The sequence below is a fragment of the Rhinatrema bivittatum genome, chromosome 4 (genome assembly GCF_901001135.1).
Source record: "Rhinatrema bivittatum chromosome 4, aRhiBiv1.1, whole genome shotgun sequence".
In the NCBI taxonomy this organism is placed as follows: Eukaryota; Metazoa; Chordata; class Amphibia; order Gymnophiona; family Rhinatrematidae; genus Rhinatrema; species Rhinatrema bivittatum.
The window spans coordinates 160020838-160038827 of NC_042618.1; the positions used below are offsets into that span (position 1 = coordinate 160020838).

The 17990-nt window shown below is 44.5% G+C and overlaps 1 protein-coding gene across 2 annotated transcripts in view; it reads left to right on the forward strand.

Annotated features, from left to right (window-relative positions):
• Positions 1-1472: 1472 nt before the first annotated feature.
• STXBP6 (syntaxin binding protein 6) overlaps positions 1473-17990 on the forward strand; it is a 281082-nt gene continuing 264564 nt past the window's right edge. Inside the window, exon 1 of one of the 2 annotated variants that reach the window (XM_029599020.1) lies at positions 1473-1917. The gene's annotated coding sequence lies outside the window, so the exon portion shown is untranslated. Of the gene's footprint in view, positions 1918-2069; positions 2282-17990 lie in introns of those variants that run through there. The other variant, XM_029599021.1, reaches the window with a different exon arrangement.

Here is a 17990-nt window from a genome sequence, read left to right on the forward strand (position 1 = left end):
TGTACGGTGTTTCGGACGGGATCGTCCTTCTTCAAGGGCAATATTTCTTTCGGACGAGATCGTCCTTCTTCAAGGGCAATATTCTGCGCCATAAAAGAACTTTCATTAGACTCTGAATAGCTGTATTAACAAAATCCAAACATGCATCGCTACTTACTCAGTTTTTCCACCATTGTTACTCTCAGCGTTTTTTACGATCTTCTCTTCCGGTTTTCCACTTCCCGCCTCCGTTTTTTTAAACCCCCTTACGTAAGTGACGTCAACTCGCGTCACTCTGTTCCTACAGGGAATACCACTCAATCATGCTATTCAACCCCATCGGGCTCACAGTGCGCATCCAAAATATCCACTGTTGCTCCTTTAAATTTAACAAAACATTCAGATCACCACCACGTTGTAACGATCCAACTACTTCTAAAACTCGCCATGTTTTGTTAAATTTAAAGGAGCAACAGTGGATATTTTGGATGCGCACTGTGAGCCCGATGGGGTTGAATAGCATGATTGAGTGGTATTCCCTGTAGGAACAGAGTGACGCGAGTTGACGTCACTTACGTAAGGGGGTTTAAAAAAACGGAGGCGGGAAGTGGAAAACCGGAAGAGAAGATCGTAAAAAACGCTGAGAGTAACAATGGTGGAAAAACTGAGTAAGTAGCGATGCATGTTTGGATTTTGTTAATACAGCTATTCAGAGTCTAATGAAAGTTCTTTTATGGCGCAGAATATTGCCCTTGAAGAAGGACGATCTCGTCCGAAAGAAATATTGCCCTTGAAGAAGGACGATCCCGTCCGAAACACCGTACAGTGTCGGGCACAGACACGGCAATGTGAAGACACATCACGTTGCCACACATTATCGGATGTACAACTTGGGCATTAACAGCATTACATACTGGAATTACAAGTTAAGTGATATTACATTATTGAATGAGGAGAATTTCTTCGTAGAAACAGTTGAATAAGCACAGAGCACTTTAATTATTTAGCACTGAAAAAGATAAAAAATTGGACTGACCGATGATTAAAAATAAGGCAGAGTGAAAAAATGGTACAAGTTGCCGCACAATGATGCCTATTATGAAGGTCATGCAAGGAGTGAGTCGCCAAAAGGTGGTGTAATGTGAGCAGTGGGGGGGTTTTGCATAATTACTTCTGTAACCCTTCATTATTTGCTGATTTATAGTTATAAATGTTATTTTTGTAAACAGTTGTGATCTTTATATGGAACGAGGGTTTATAACAATTCTAAATAAATAAATAAACCATGTTAATAGAGCCAAAGAGAGGGTGAATTGGCACGTTTCAATTTTATGCTAATTCAACCCCTTTTCGCTGGAAAGTAGAAAACAATTGATTTGCTCCCTTCTTTTGCCACTCCTCTCCTGTTCCCTGCACATTGACTGGAAGGGAGGGGCTGGAGCAGTAAACAGAACAGCTGTTTTGGCCTGCCTACGATTCAGAACACTAGCTAATACAGCTGAGAACGGCCCCCTGTGCTCGTGCTTAGCAATGCCCTTTGAAATCATGCATGCCTATTTGACACGAAACCTTCTTGCCTTGCCTTGCCATATTATTTGGCAAAATCCAGAGTGTGAACGTGGCTTTGAGGAATCACGTGACAGAAGACGGTTGAGCTGGAGGCCTATCATTTCCTTTAATTTGCCGGCCCGCCCTGCTGTGACGTTACACTCTGGTCCCGGGATCTTATCGTGGGGTCTTTTTCACTGCCAGTTTTGTGTTGGTGGTTCACGCGCGCGTGCTGGGATTTGGGGGCGTAAGATCTGTGGTTGCCCTGGCTACTGGCCAAGAGCGGGGAGCCGGGACAGCGGCGGTGGCGCGCGTCCACGCTTCGGAGGATCGTTTGCAGGGTGTAAGCGAGTACCCGCTGCAGAGCTCCATCTGCGTGCCCCTGTGCAGGTGAGTTTCCGCCGAATACCTCTCCGTTGCAGGAGGGGGACGGAGTGCAAGCCAAGGAGGAAAGGGGTTGGCTGAAGTTGTGAGGAAAGAGGGTTCGTCCGTGCCCGTGGGAAACTGGAGCAGGAACTTCCCCGCGGCACTTTGCTGAAGATCCTAGGGCAGAAGCAGCGTTAATGATTTACCTCTCGCTCCTTTTTTTCACGAGGAAGCCTTCTGCCCAGTTTAGCTTGGTATAATTGCAACTGAATGAAAATCCCTGATAGGAAAGGCTCCGCCACTTTCTCTGCTGCAGTGTGCTCACCAAACTATTTCTCTCACGCTTTGGGGCACCTGAAAGATTGACTAACAAGTTTGCTGCTTAAAGGTAGCGTTTGTTCTCCAAGGATGAATCTTCACCATTTTCAAAGGCTTTCCTCTGTGTGTTGTATGAGAATCGGTAAAGTTTCACTACATGGGTTTTCTAAAGTGGTTTGCTTTTATCTTAATCTGCAGGCGATCAGTGCAAAAAAAATGTTTGCTACTGTTTGTCTATGGTTACTTTTTATTTAACAAATTTGTATACCGCATTAATTAAAGCTACCAAAGCAGTTTATTACTGCTTATTTTTATAGCATTGCTCGATGGTTTTACAATAAAAACATATATAAATCTTTATAACAAGAATATTTGTTTTTTACTTTTCGACGGCAAACGGTTACAAACAAGAATGTGACTTTATATCTGGGTACTAGATCGCATGCACCAATCTTAAATATCTGTCTAGGCGGTAATGTTAAACAGATGCAGGCCACTGGGAAGGGGTCCAGAATTTGTATTTCTCTGTTATACGGTACTGCCTAAACCTTAATTTACTTTGTAGCTGTGGAATAGCACTTCTGTGTCTCATGTCTATCTTGCAGCTGGATTTTCTTTCCCTAAAGAATAGGTGGATCCTTGATACTGATGTCCTGGCTGTTTTAAAATGTTTTATGGAAAAAATGTGACTCTTCAGGCATGTTCTATAAGACATTCAGTTCCAATATTTTACGAATCTTTAAAATGAGCTGTGACTGAAGTTTAAACTTCTAGATTTTATGGTGTTATACAGTACTGTAGGTTGTCAGATTACATATTTTGTAAGTCTTTTTCCCCAAGTTGCTTGCAGTATTCATTGTTTTTTGGACTCTGCAGTTTCTTTTTGCTCTGTTTGTACTTCCAGCTTTGTCAGATCAAGGGCTGGGATCTGATGCCATGAATTTTCACAACTTCTTGAGGATTTTTTTTTCCAAGATCCCAAGTTGAGCCTGATTTGGGGAACAATAACTAGAGGAAAAAGTCTGTTGGGGTGGGGGAGCCTTATGTACTTTTGTAGAACTCCTGGGAAATGATACATAACACTTTTTTTTTCATTTCTGTACTTTGAGTAAAAATTTCTCATTGCATTTTAAATTATACAAAGAAAGTGATTTTTATATTGTTTTGACAGATAACACACAGAATTTGTTTGAATTTTGCATTGAATTCTCCTAGGGCTAGCTGGAGGCTATAATCCAGGTCGTCTCCTGGTTTGGCGAATGTCTTAGAGCAACAGTCTGAGAATCCAAGAAGGCACTGTTAAGATCTTGCTTTTCCCATGCCATGTGACTTTAGGCAAGTTGCTTAACCTTTCATTGCCTCTAGTACTTCAATTGTCAGGCCTCCGGGACAGGGTCCTTTCAGTTGTCCCTGAATTGTAACATTCCCTGAGCACAGGTTTGAAAAGGTAAGTAACTAAATTCAAAAGGAGGCTGATGGGTCCTGAATCTGGCCACAAAATATCACCCTTAGTCAATGACTATGATTTTCACCCCAGCTAACTAGGGGCATTGATCTGATACAGGGGATTGACCAGTGGACTTTCCACATGGCAGTGCCCAACACTTTCCACATGAGCCACCCAGCTGGCTCACAGTATTCTATTTTGAGCAGAGGTATATGCACATCTTTTGTGTGATTCAGTCATAGGGATGTGGTTTTAGGGAGTTTTAAGAAATCAAGGGCTCGTGTTTTTGCTTTTGTCAACCCCATCTGCGACACTGACATTGAACTTGATATCCATCTGCTAATCCTGCCTGTGACAAGCAAAAGCCAAAACGTAAGTGCTGGAGCCACACTGCCAGACTGAACAGTTGTGCTAGTGGACTTCTAGCCCCTGGCTAACTGAAAAGAGTCAGGACAGTATAAAGGAATGGACATGGCAGGGAGCCTAGCATTGCAGGCCAAGCAGAAGTGGCACCAGCACAACTGAATAGCATGGATGACCAGAGCTCAGGGCTTGCAGCTGAAAAAGAGAAGGTGCTGCGGGTGACCAAAATGGGGGCTGGAAAGGAGGGAGGGAGCATGAAACTGCAAGGTGGAAAGTGTACTACCCACCACACCCTCTCCCCAGTTTTGCACATACACACCTAACGAGTGCATGGGGGTAACTTTCTGATGTGGAGGTTACTAGCCTTAACCCTTCATACTGTTGATGTAACTCCATCATTGCTCTCTGCTTAAATGGCAGAGGAAAAGGGGAATTAGATTCAGACAGTAACCAAAAAGGACATTGTTTTCCCAGGCTGTACAATTCAATTTCCTAGCGTATAGACAGATGGACTCAGGACCAGTGGGTTTATGCTCCCCTGCTAGCAGATGGAGACGGAGCAAGCTGACGTCACAGTGCATATAGCCCTGCAGTGACCTGCAGCTTGCCGGTCTCCAGCTTGTCTCCAGCAGATGGTGGACATGCATCTACCTATGGGGATTGCTTCAAGCTTTTTGGAAGGAGAAATTTTGCAATTCTAAATCAGGGAAAAGAAAGCCCCGCTCTCCTGTGGTGATACCTAATGGTCCCTCCCCCAGTTGAGAATTCCTGAGGTGTGCCTTGCTTTGGTAGCTGGGTTTCCCGGCATGGACTTAGCTGCTAGTTCAGCTGAAAGGCAGCAGGTGCAGGAGGCAGAGCGAGGTGGTGACAGCAGATGGGCCCCCCCCCCCCCCCCCCCGCAACCGGAGACCGTCTCTGTACTCAGCTGATGAGCGCTGAGCTATGGTAAGGTTTAAAAAAATTAAAACAAAAATTTTTTTTAACCTGCATCAGAGACAGAGGGGTTTCGGGACTTCCTCCGGTCTCCATTTTTGGCGCATTCTCACTACTGTTGGTTGGGAAGCTGGGCAGTTGGGTGGGTTCAATGGCCTGTGGTGGGCTAGGCCCCACTCTTAGGCTTTGTTCTTGCATGCCACGTGATAGGCTGCGGTGGCCATTTTTGCCCGCTCTTGTGCGCCTGCTACTGCCCTCTATAGGCTGGCTGTGTGCGCAGTGCGTCAGATCTGTGCACACACTGTACGTGTGTTTTTTGGGCATGCTTTTTATGCTTACAAACGTTATGCACTTAACTTGGTGCTCACGTTGTGCATGTGTCTTGCTGTGCCTTCTTGACGTGTTTATTTTTTGGGTGCTTTTTTTTTTTTTTTAGTGCAAGCTATTCCAATGCACACTTACCACCATGATGGTGCTGGTAAGCTAGAAGCCTAAGTGTCTTCTATCTGTGTTGCCTGTCATATTAGAGCTTCTGAAGTGTGGTATTCTGCTAGAGATCTGTAGTAACTTAGCTTGCTCTGTTTTCCTAATATTTGTAATGTTGCCTTTTTGTAGGTAGGGTTGTTGCTGTTTGATTGCTGCCAGTTCATTCTGTTTTGATGAAGAAAGTTTATTGTATTGTAATTCTGTTTTCCTGTTCTCTCCCAGATTAGTCCCGACAAGTTTGTTTTGCATCCCTGCTGGCAAATGGAGGCACAGAGCTGAAAAACTTTTAGGGCACTGCTACTTAACTGAGAGTGCCACCTGCAGTCCTTCAGGTGCAGAGAAGGGCGACCAAAATGATAGAGGATGGAACAGCTCCCTTATGAGAGGAAAGGCTAAAGAGGTTAGGGCTCAGCCTGGAGAAGAGACGGCTGAGGGGGGATATGATAGAAACATAGAAATGACGGCAGAAGAAGACCAAACGGCCCATCCAGTCTGCCCAGCAAGCTTCACACATTTTTTTCTCTCATACTTATCTGTTTCTCTTAGCTCTTGGTTCTATTTCCCTTCCACCCCCACCATTAACGTAGAGAGCAGTGATGGAGCTGCATCCAAGTGAAATATCAAGCTTGATTAGTTAGGGGTAGTAACCACCGCAGTAAGCAAGCTACACCCATGCTTGTTTTACCCAGACTATGCTATTCAGCCCTTATTGGTTGTTTTTCTTCTCTCCTGCCGTTGAAGCAGAGAGCTATGCTGGAAATGCGTGATGTATCAGTCTTCTCCCATGCCGTTGAAGCAGAGAGCCATGCTGGATATGCATCGAAAGTGAAGTATCAGGCACATTTGGTTTGGGGTAGTAACCGCCGTAACAAGCCAGCTACTCCCCTCTTTGTGAGTGCAAATCCTTTTTTCCATGTTTCCTCTTGCTGTTGAAGCTTAGAGCGATGTTGGAGTCACAGTAAGCATGTATATGTTTATTGAATAAGGGTATTGTCTCCAGGCAGTAGCCATCATTCTGGCGAGTCACCCACTCTTCATTGGCGGCCTCTTGACTTTATTGATCCACAGTGTTTATCCCACGCCTCTTTGAAGTCCTTCACAGTTCTGGTCTTCACCACATCCTCCGGAAGGGCATTCCAGGCATCCACCACCCTCTCCGTGAAGAAATACTTCCTGACATTGGTTCTGAATCTGCCTCCCTGGAGCTTCAAATCGTGACCCCTGGTTCTGCTGATTTTTTTCCTACGGAAAGGTTTGTCATTGTCTTTGGATCATTAAAACCTTTCAAGTATCTGAAAGTCTGTATCATATCACCTCTGCTCCTCCTTTCCTCCAGGGTGTACATATTTAGATTCTTCAATCTCTCCTCGTACGTCATCCGATGAAGATCCTCCACCTTCCTGGTCGCCCTTCTCTGTACCGCTTCCATCTTGTCTTTGTCTTTTTGTAGATACGGTCTCCAGAACTGAACACAGTACTCCAGGTGAGGCCTCACCAAGGACCTGTACAAGGGGATAATCACTTCCCTTTTCTTACTCGATATTCCTCTCTCTATGCAGCCCAGCATTCTTCTGGCTTTTGCTATCGCCTTGTCGCATTGTTTCGCAGACTTCATATCATTAGACACTATCACCCCAAGGTCCCTCTCCTGCTCCGTGCGCATCAGCCTTCCCCCCCCCCATCAAATACAGTTCATTCGGATTTCCACTCCCCATATGCATGACTTTGCACTTCTTGGCATTGAATCTCAGCTGCCATATCTTCGACCACTCTTCCAGTTTCCTTAAATCCCGTCTCATTCTCTCCACTCCTTCCGGCGTGTCCACTCTGTTGCAGATTTTAGTGTCATCCGCAAAAAGACAAACCTTACCTTCTATCCCGTCCGCAATGTCGCTCACAAAGATATTGAACAGGACCGGTCCCAACACCGATCCTTGCGGTACACCACTTAAAACCGCTCTCTCTTCAGAGAAAGTACAATTTACCATCACACATTGTCTTCTGTCCGTCAACCAATTTGCAATCCAGGTCACCACCTCGGCACTCACTCCCAAGCTTCTCGTTTTATTCACCAGTCTCCTGTGCGGAACCGTATCAAAAGCTTTGCTGAAATCCAAGTAGATGACATCGAGCGCTCTTCCTTGATCCAATTCCTTGGTTACCCAGTCAAAAAAGTCAATCAGATTTGTCTGACAGGATCTTCCCCTGGTGAATCCATGTTGCCTCTGGTCCATCAATTCTCCGGACTGTAGATATTTCACTATTCTCTCTTTCAGCAGTGATTCCATTACTTTTCCCACCACTGAAGTGAGGCTAACCGGTCTGTAGTTACCAGCCTCCTCTCTGTTCCCACTCTTGTGAAGCGGGACCACCACCGCTCTTCTCCAATCTCTCGGCACCACTCCCGTTTCTAGGGATCTATTGAACAGGTCACACAGTGGACCCGCCAGAACATCTCTGAGCTCCCTCAGTATCCTTGGATGAATCCCATCAGGCCCCATGGCTTTGTCCACTTTCAGATTCTTTAGCTCTTCCCATACATTTTCTACTGTAAAAGGATCATCATCTATTCCACTTCCCTCCAGTTTCTTGTTGTGTAGAGATGGTCCTTCTCCAGGGTCTTCTTTAGTGAACACAGAACTGAAGTAATCGTTTAATATTTCTGCCATTTCTTCGTCTCTCTCCACACATTGATCTTTACCACCTTTTAATTTCACAATACCACTATGGACTTTTCTCTTTTCGCTGATGTATCTGAAAAATGTTTTGTCACCATTTTTTATCTCCTTGGCAATCCTCTCTTCTGCTTGACTTTTTGCCAACTTGATTAATTTCTTTGTCTCCCTCAGTTGAATCAAATATTCTTCTTTATGTTCCTCCCTTTGGGATCTTTTATATTTCTTGAATGCTGTTCTTTTATCTTTAATTTTGTCAGCTACCTCCTTTGAGAACCAGATAGGTTTCAATTTTCTTTTGCTTTTCTTTACATTTCTAACATATAGAGTAGTTGCCTTGGTGATTGCTCCTTTTAGATTGGTCCACTGCTGCTCCACATCTCTCTCGTTCTCCCATCCTTTTAGTTCTACCTCCAGGTACTTCCCCATTTCCTCAAAGTCTGTGTTTTTGAACTGTAAAACTCGGGTCTTTGTGGTTCTTTTCCCTATTCTTTTAGTGATATTAAACCATACCGTTTGATGATCACTGGTGCTGAGGTGGGTGCCCACCTGGACATCGGAGACATTATCTCCATTAGTGAGCACTAAGTCGAGTATAGCTCCTTCTCTCGTGGGTTCCAACACCATTTGTTTGAACAAAGATACTTGCATGGCATCCACTATCGCTCTACTATTTTTAGTTTCTGCAGATGGGATTTTCCAGTCTACATCTGGGATATTAAAGTCACCCACGATCACCACTTCTCCCTTCTTACCTATCTTATGGATGTCTTCAACCAGATCTCTGTCCAGCTCTTCCTTTTGGTTTGGAGGCCTGTAAACCACTCCAATATAAATGGACGCTCCGTCATCTTTTTTTAGGTCGACCCATAGTGCTTCTTCCTTGCCCCAACTTCCTTGCAGCTCAGATGCTTGGATGTTGTTTCTGACATAAAGAGCCACACCTCCCCCTTTTCTATCCTCTCTGTCCTTCCTTAACAAGTTATAGCCTGGTATTGTTGAATCCCAATCATGAGATTCTGTGAACCATGTCTCTGTGATAGCAACAATGTCCAATCCAGCCTCAGTCATTAGGGCCTGCAGATCTGGGATTTTATTTCCCAAACTATGAGCATTTGTGGTCATAGCCTTCCAGGTACTCTCTTTAAGGTTATTGCTTTTCCTGGACTCCTTATGAGACTCTATTTGAGATTTGTTATTCACTTCACTCTTTCCTTTTGCAGTTGTGCCACTGTTGACAGAGTTGTCCATCTCTAAAATCATGAGAGGTCTAGAACGGGTAAATGTGAATCAGTTATTCACTCTTTTGGATAATAGGACTAGGGGGCACTCCATGAAGTTAGCAAGTAGAACATTTAAAACTAATCTGAGAAAATTCTTTCACTCAACACACAGTTAAGCTCGTGGTATTCGTTGCCAGAGGATGTGCTTAGTGCAGTTAGTGTAGCTGGGTTTAAAAAAGGTTTGGATAAGTTCTTGGAAGACAAGTCCATTAACTGCTATTAATCAAGTTGACTTGGGGTTTAGCCACTGCTATTACTGGCATCAGTAGCAAGGGATCTCTGTAGTGTTTGGGTACTTGTATCCTGGATTGGCCACTGTTGGAAACAGGTTGCTGGGCTTGATGGACCCTTGATCTGACCCAGTATGGCAATTTAATAATAATAATAATAATAATGTTCTCAACTTGATCTGGCTTCTAACCTGTCAGTGCTGCTCAGACGCTCAGGGAGAGTTGTCGTCCTCTGATTTTACTAAGTCTGGCTCTTCCCTTTCGGATGATGAGTTAGTCATGACTTTGACTGGGGGGATGCTAGATCTTGGTTCTCCCTTGACTGGCTCCTCTGGCGAGGGCAGTTCTGTGGGACCAGCTGCAGTACCTTGTGGGTTTGGTCTTGACCCAACTGCTCTTTCTTGGGTGGAATTTTTTCAAGGCTTACAAGCCTTTCTTCAGTCACGGTTCTCCGCTTCGCCCATTTCTGTCTGATCGGACCCTCAGCCGATGGCTCCTCCTTCTTCCAGTCCTATGCTTAAGCACTGGGGCTCGCTTCTGCTCCATGCAAGTGTTCCAGACAGGAATCCAGATGGCACTGATAATGCCATTCCTGATACCATGGAAGATGGTGGAAATTCCTTCAGGGCTGGAACTGTATCTAACCATGTTGTGGTTCTTTCATAGAGATGAACTGCTGGCCCTGATTTCCCAGACCTTGAAACAGCTGAGTGTTCCTTGTTCATATGCTATGTTGGAGCCGAAGAAGGATACCATTTTGGTTTTCTTATGTAAAGCCTCTTGTTTTCTCCCTGTGATGGATGCCATTCAGGAATGGATTGATCTGAAATGGGATGCCCCAGAGGCAAATTTTTAAAGGGGGTTAGACATTGGAGGGCCTGTATCCCTGGATCCGGCTGTGAGAGAGTGTTTTCGTTTTCCCAAAGTGGATGCTCTGGTATGTGCCGTTTCTAAGAGGACGACTATCCCCATAGAGGGAGGAGCGGCCTTGAAGGATGTACATGATATGATTGAGAATATTCTTAAGCAAGCCTTTGAGGCGGTGGTGATGAATTTTCAGATTGCCTCCTGTTACGCCCTAGTGGCGAGATCTTGTCTGATTCTCTCTTAAGAGGTTGAGTCTGGAGGGAATTCCAGAGCGGTTATGGAACCTGCTGTCCACCTTTTTAGCAGCCGCAGGCTGTGATTTCTGGTCAAGGTCCAGACCAAGAGTGGCTTCGGTGATAGCGGCCAGGCGTCAACTCTGGTTGTGAAATTGGTTGACTGACGCAGCCTCCAAAGCTAGTCTTACCAAGATGCTCTTTGAAGACACTCTCTTGTTTGGGAGTGAGTTGGAGAAACTAGCTAGTAAGTTGGGGCGAATCTCTGGTTTCTTGGTTGCCGGAGGGGGTATTTCCAGGATTCCAGGCATTTTTGGCCCTACAGAGGGATGACCTTTCAGTGGACTCGGCCTTTCGGTAGGTCTCAGTCCTTTTATCCCTGACAACCCAAGAGAGGAACGGGCTCGGGAAGATCTGCCACCTGAGCTGCCCAATAAAGGTTTGCCAACCCATCTTCTGGAGCAGGAAATATGGGGATGACTCTCTCTTGATCAACCTGTGATGGTTTTGTTTTGTTTTTTTTTTTTTTAAATCAAATCGGACCAGTGGGTCCTGCAGGTGATATGAGAAGGGTATGCAATGGAATTTTGCAATATTCCTTGGGATGTGTTCATGGTGTCCCCTTGCCACTCCTCTCAGAAGAAACAGGCAATGCAGTTTTGGCTTCAAAGGTTCCTCAGACTTGGCTATAGTTCCAGTACCCATGTCTAAAAGTATGGGGCGATATTCTATGACAGCCACCAAGCCCCTGCCCACTCACCGCAAGTGTAACACACACACATGGGTCCTAAAACATGTTCTTTAAGTTGCTATGAAAATATAGACCTTTTTTTTTTTTCCTCTGATCTTTAATGTTGTGCTGAAATCTGTAAGTTCCTTTCTCCTTGCCACACATCTTTATCATCAAAATGACCACAGATGTTTGTGTACTAGGTGCCATCATGAAACTAGACTAGCACCCTAATACACCCTAAGTATGAAGATAGTGTTAACAGTTGCAGATAAATGTCAGGTTAAGAGACAGTAGTGCCCTGATATACTGTAAACAATAAGAGCAGTTGTCTTGGAGAAGATGGGCAATACTCCTAATACTAACAAAATAATGCTACTGAATAGCAGGGGTGGCAAACTTCTGTCCTCGAGTCACAAACAAACCAGGTTTTCAGGATATCCACAATGAATATACATGAGAGAGATTTACATGAATTGCGTCCATTGTATGCAGATCTATTGCATGAAAACCTGACCTGCTTCTGGTTCTTGAGGACCAGAGTTGGCCACCTCTGCTATAGTTACAGTAGCTAAAGAACAATGTTTTGATGTTAAGTAAAAATGGCCATAATATAAGATGTGGGCCTTTTATGTCGCATAAACATTTAAGAAATGAAATAACTGGGGTTAAAAGGAGACTTTGAGCAGATGCAGAGAGAAGAATTGGGGGAACAGGCATGCTTATTTTGATTAAACATAGCTATAAGATTTGTTCAAGGTCATTCTATGCATAGCATAGAATGACCTTGAACAGTTACCCATTGAGGCTCACTGTCAGATCGATACTGTAAAGTGCGGCTGGAGATTCCCCATCTGTAACTCGCTGTGGGCGCACAATTCGGACGCGTAAGGCGATCCTGCGATAGTCTCCAGTTTCACGGGTCCTTAGCGCTTCTTGAAACCGACCCGTAACCCCTTCCGCACGCGGCATGTATATCAGATGTAAACTATCGAATTAGCTTTTCCCTCCCATACAGTGACGCGCGCCCCGACTATCGCTATTTTACCCTGCCGTTTTGCCCCGTGTTTAACCTGCTAACTTACCGCCTACCCCTGCGTTACAGGCAGGGGCAATGGTAGACGGCAAACTTTCCCTCAAATCATTGCACTACACATGCGATTCCTTAAATTAACTTAAAACAATAATGCTAGATACATATATACAAACATTTGCAGCGAGCCCCGCGTTTGGTAAAGTTGTTTTATATATATATATATATATATATATATATATATATCTCTCTCTATCTCTATCCTCTCTAGATGTCAGTTTTCGAATCCCCCATCTCCACGCGGCGGGGGCGGGCAGGTGGGCGCCCGTTCATCCGGGCGGCGGCGGGAGCCGGCGGCGAAAGCGGCCTCCAGCAGCCCCCGCCGGCAGTGAATGAATGCACGCCTGTGTACGACCGTGCAATTTCGGCGCTCAAGGCAGTCACATGCCGTGACGTCACACCTTGAGCGCCGAAATTGCACGGTCGTACACAGGCGTGCATTCATTCACTGCCGGCGGGGGCTGCTGGAGGCCGCTTTCGCCGCCGGCTCCCTCCGCCTGGATGAACGCACTCCCGCCGCCGCCCGGATGAACGGGCACGGGGATGGGCGATTCTGAAAGTGACATCTATAATATATATATAATCAACTTTTGTTTTAGTTTTCGCCCTGCGCCTTGCTTCGGGAGGGGGGAACCATCCACTTCCTGGTACCTGTCATTTGAAATGACAGGTACCAGCGCACCCAGGATACTGTATAGGCGCTGTATTAAGTGCCTATACAGTAAAATGGGTTGCGCGGGCCTAACTCTTCGCAGATGCGGCTTGCATTTGCAAGCAATTTAAATAGAGTATCGAGCGGTATGTGAAGACAACTGTGCGTGCGGGGAACTAGGGTGTGCTCGGCACTGCCACACTCTTTCTAACGCGGCATAACTGTATCGACCTGTGTGAGAGCACAGATTGGAGAACTAAGCCCTTAACCTGACGCTGAAATGCTGTGTAATGCATTTCAGTCAATGCTTTGCCAACTGCAGGTCTGGATTTGCTAATAGGCAAACTAGGTCCATGTCTAAGGTGTCAAAAATCTGGGGGGGCAGCAAGCCAGTTGAAGATTTGCCTCCCTGCTGTGCTGAATCTCATTCAGCAGAGAACAGCTTTCTGCTCCAGCCCCCTCCCTCCCTCCTATTGCAGAAGAGAGGGGAGTAAGGCTGGAAGGGACAGTGCAAAGAAAACTGCTCTAGTCCCTATTCCAGCCCCTTTCCTCCTGTCACATGCAGGGAACAAGAGAGGGTGAGGTCAGAGCACACAGCAGGAGCAAAGAAAAGCCACTCAGCTCTCTAATCCAGCCCCTCTCTTCCTGTCATTCCATGACATGAGGGGAGGAGGTGCACCTGGAACAAATAGAACAGAAGGCTTTGCCTTAGATCTTCTGTTCTGTTGTCTTATCAGAGTGGTAGGGAAGGGGATGGATAGACTGGGACAACAGTACCAACAGAGGCTGAGACAGTAAAATCCTAAATCTGTTACTGGCCATCTAATCCCACTGGGAACATACAACTGGACTGGCAAAACTTGGAGGATTAATCCTTCCTTTCTTAGCGTCCCGTCAGATGAATCCAGAACATGGGTTATGCACCTCTACCAGGAGATGAAGCAAGCTGACATCACAGTATATATACTCCTGCAATGACATCAGCCTGCCAGTATTCACCATCTCCAGCAGATGGGGGATGTTCATCTCCTCACTGGGGATTGCTTCATTTTAAAGAAAAGGAGAATTCAGGAACTTTGCCCTGCTCTCCTGCAGTAATAGCAAATGGTCCCTCCCACAGTTGAGAATTCTTGAGGCGATTTCCGTGGTTCCTCAGACAAGTGCCTTGGTCTGTTAGCTTATTTTTCAGCCGGCGTGGAGTTAGCTGCTTGAGCAGCTGAAAGGCAGCAGGTGCAGGAAGCCGAGCACGGCGGTGATGGCACATGCCTTCTCCCTCCGCAGCTGGAGACCATCTCTGTACTCAGCCAGGTATGGCTGAGCTCTGGTAAGTTAAAAAAAAAAAAAACCAAAAAAACAGATTTAAAGAGAATTAGCAGGAGGGTTTTTGTTGTGCAGGGCTTCCTCTTTCTCCCCCCCCCCCCCCCCCCAAATTCTCCATGCTCAGCACATCGGTCTGATGTTCGTCCCGCTCCACAGGAGATTTCAGGGACTTGAGCAGCCTTCTTTGGTTAGGCCTCGCTCTGAGGCTTTTCACTGTGCGCTGTGTGGTAGGCTGCAATGGCTTTTCACACACTTACTAAGGCTGCTCTCTACAGGATTGTCGGTCCAGCATGTGCATCTAGCTGTGCATCCAGGTTGAGCACTCCGTGTTTGGGTGCACAGTCTGGACTTGTAGTCCGTGCGCCCATGTTTAAGCACCGTTTCTCTCTGCGCACAAGTGGTACTATGCTCTTAAGTTTTGTGTGCTTAATTTTTTGGCTGCCTAGGTAAGTGCTTAGGTGTACATGCCTAAGGCTGGACGTATAACTTTTGAGTTCCTAGTTGAACATGTATTAAAAAAGTAAAACAGCTAGACGTGCGCTGTCGGCCATAATGACATCTGTATCTAAGAAGCCTAAGTGTCTCTTTCTCTTTGCGCTGCTTGTCATATTTGGGCATCTCAGCCAGGAGTGCCTGCTGATTTGTGCCAGCGCTGTCTGGAAGCTCAGGGAGAATTGTCTTCCTCTGATTTCACTAAGCCTGCTTCTTCCCAGCTGGATGTGGGTCTGGGTAAGGATGACTCAAGTAGGGTGCCTGAATTTGCAACTCCCCTAACTGGTTCCTCAGGGGAAGGTAGCTCAGTGAGGAGTACTCGGGCTGTTCTTGGTCTGGATTCTTCTTCTTTTTCATGGGTAGAATAATTCCAGGGGTAGCAATCCTTTCTTCAGGCATAGTCCTCAGCCCTTTCCAATGCTCCTCTGGCAGAGGCGCAGGTAGGAATCTTGCCTGGCCTTTCTGTTAAGTGCCAGAGTACTCCTGGAGCGGCAGCAGAACCTCTGGATAGAGATCCGGTTGGCACAGATGACACCGATCCTGCCTGTCTTGAGGCTGGTGACATACCCCCCCGGACTGGAGCCATATAGAACTATTAAGTTTCTTTCATAGAGTTGAACTGCCAACTCTAATTTCCCAGACCTTAAAAATGCTTGGAATTCCTGGGGCAGATTCAGTGTTTGAACCAAAGAGAAATCCCATTTTGGTTTCCTTGTGTAAAGCCTTTTGCTCTTTCCCTGTGATGGAGGCCATTCAGGAATTGATCTTGACTGGAGCATCCCAGACGGTCAGATTTTGGAAGGCCTATACCCTCTGGATCCAGTAGCAAAAGAGCACTTACATTTTCCGAAGGTAGATGCACTTGTGTGCAGTCTCAAAGCGAACCACTATTCAACAAGGACTGGTTCAGTCTGAAATGTTTTATACTAAGAAACTTGAGAACATTGAACTCTTTAAGAAGTTTTGAACTTGAGGGTTCTTAATTTCCCATTCATTAAATTGATTTCTCCTCTAGATCTTTTCAAGAACTATATTTCTTGCATTCTCAATATTCCATTGGATGCTATGCCAGTTATCACTAAGGCATATTTGCTACAACATGAGGGAAGGAGCCATTGAAAATCAACCAAGATTTATCTTTGGATTTGTTGGTTATTTTGGAATACTCATAAGAGATTGAGGTTTCAAAAAATGGACTTTGTTGGTGTCTTGCTTTTTTTGAGTGCAACCAGAACAAAATTAGATCAGTGTCAGAAAATACTTTACATTAAAAGGTAAAAACCAATGCTTTTTTGAGTGACAGGAATACTGTTCTTAGATTTTTCTTTTGAAATAGATTGCTTCTCTTATGGTCAGAAAATATGGATCGACCCAGATATTACTAGAATTACTCATAAAAACATAAGAACATGCCATACTGGGTCCATCAAACCCAGCATCTTGTTTCCAATAGTGGCCAATCCAGGCCATAAGTACCTGGCAAGAACCCAAAAACTAAGTCTATTCCATGCTACTGTTGCTAGTAATAGCAGTTGCTGTTTTCTAAGTCAACTTAATAGCAGGTAATGGACTCCTCCTCCAAGACCTTATCCAATCCTTTTTTAAACACAGCTACACTAACTGCACTAACCACATCCTCTGGCAACAAATTCCAGAGTTTAATTGTGCGTTGAGTGAAAAAGAACTTTCTCAGATTAGTTTTAAATGTGCCACATGCTAATTTCATGGAGTGCCCCCTAGTCTTTCTTTTTTTTAATTTATTTATTCAATTTTTTAAAACAATACAGACAGCAATATCTGCTTGTCATACAATAGGTGCAAAAATCATATAGAAGAGAAATGTCAGATCATCAACAGTACATTTCTCAATATACTATACAAAAATCTAAACATATAACTCAAAAGCAAATATGAAGGTATCCTTCCCTGTTATAAGGAAATGAGTCAAGTTGGCTAGAATATAAGAGCAAACACAGGTAATTTGAACTTAAGAAATTATGGTGCTATCTCATATAATAACTCGGACTAGGATTCAGTGACAGGCAATCTTGCATCAAGGAAGTTTCGTAACTCATTTGGTTCAAAAAACACAAACCTTTCCTGCTGGATTTATACCACACATTTACTCGGGTAATATATTGTACATTGTGCCCCTAAAGACTTTACTTCCTGAACCACTGAAGAAAATTTTTCCTACGGGTTTGAGTTACCCTAGTTATGTCAGGAAAGGTCCAAGTCTTTTGGCCCAAATATAACTTGTCCTTATTCTTCAGTGACAATTTAAGTATCTTGCCTCTATCCACACTGTTTAAGAATTTTACACACAGTGTGCCTCTATATTCAACTTGTTCAGACATAGATTGCTCCAGAAAAATAGTTAAATTACTCATTTCGTTTTGCTGTAAATTCTGTTGACTATTCTCACACTTTTTTTTTTCCCCCAAGGATACAAAAATTTTTTTTTCAATAGCTGGTAATTCACTTAGTCAGCATTAAATTATCCATTAAGTATTTCTTATATTGCTCATATGGAGAAATTAGTTTCACATTGGGAAATTGAGAATCCTTAAATTTTTATATCTCATTTGGTTTTCAATATTTTCAATCTTCCTAGTATTCACCAAACTTCCCTGGATCAAACCCATCTGAACTTTTTCAATCTGATTAACCTTATTCTCCAATCCAACAGTTCTTTTTTCTTGTGTAATACTTGTGGTTCAACTGCAAGTATCTGATTTTGTATCCCGGCCACTGTTGTAGTCAAAGTTAGAATAATTGATTTCAAGTCAGTTAAGGTGGTCCAAATAGTTTCTAGCGTTATGGGCTGTGTCTGTGACACCGTAGAGTTATCCAATAAGTTCACTGCTCCTCGAGGGCAGAGTTTCTTCTTCCTATCTAAGGCCTCTGCCCTCCCTCCATACCCCGCCGGTGTTGAAGTTATGGGGAAACTCTCTTCCCATGGTATTCCCCATAAT